General features: G+C 37.8%; 1 non-coding gene across 1 annotated transcript; it reads right to left on the bottom strand.

Moving 5' to 3' along the window:
* Positions 1-214: 214 nt before the first annotated feature.
* LOC128280100 (small nucleolar RNA R71) lies at positions 215-320 on the bottom strand. The gene has a single exon (XR_008270282.1). It is a non-coding gene; the product is annotated as a small nucleolar RNA R71 (small nucleolar RNA).

Genomic DNA, 320 nt, shown 5'->3' with positions numbered 1-320 from the left:
CCCAAATACTCATTTGGCCAATTTCTTAGAGTTCTGCAGTACTTTCAAATTAAATGGTGTTTTTGATGATGCCATTCACCTTCGATTATTTCCCTTTTCATTGAGGAATAAGGCTAAATAGTGGTTGAACTCATTACCACGAGGGTCAATCACTATTTGAGAACAAATGCCCGAAAAATTTTTACTCAAATACTTTTCGCCGGCCAAAATGGCAAAGTTAAGGAATGATATCTCTTCTTTTGTGCAGATGGACTTAGAAACACTTTTGATGCATGGGAGAGATATAAGGATCTATTGTGAAGGTGCCCTCACCATGGGTT

Source organism: Gossypium arboreum, chromosome 8, assembly GCF_025698485.1.
Source record: "Gossypium arboreum isolate Shixiya-1 chromosome 8, ASM2569848v2, whole genome shotgun sequence".
Taxonomy (NCBI): Eukaryota; Viridiplantae; Streptophyta; class Magnoliopsida; order Malvales; family Malvaceae; genus Gossypium; species Gossypium arboreum.
Note: the sequence above shows the minus strand (reverse complement) of the source record. Positions and strands in the feature narration are given on the sequence as shown.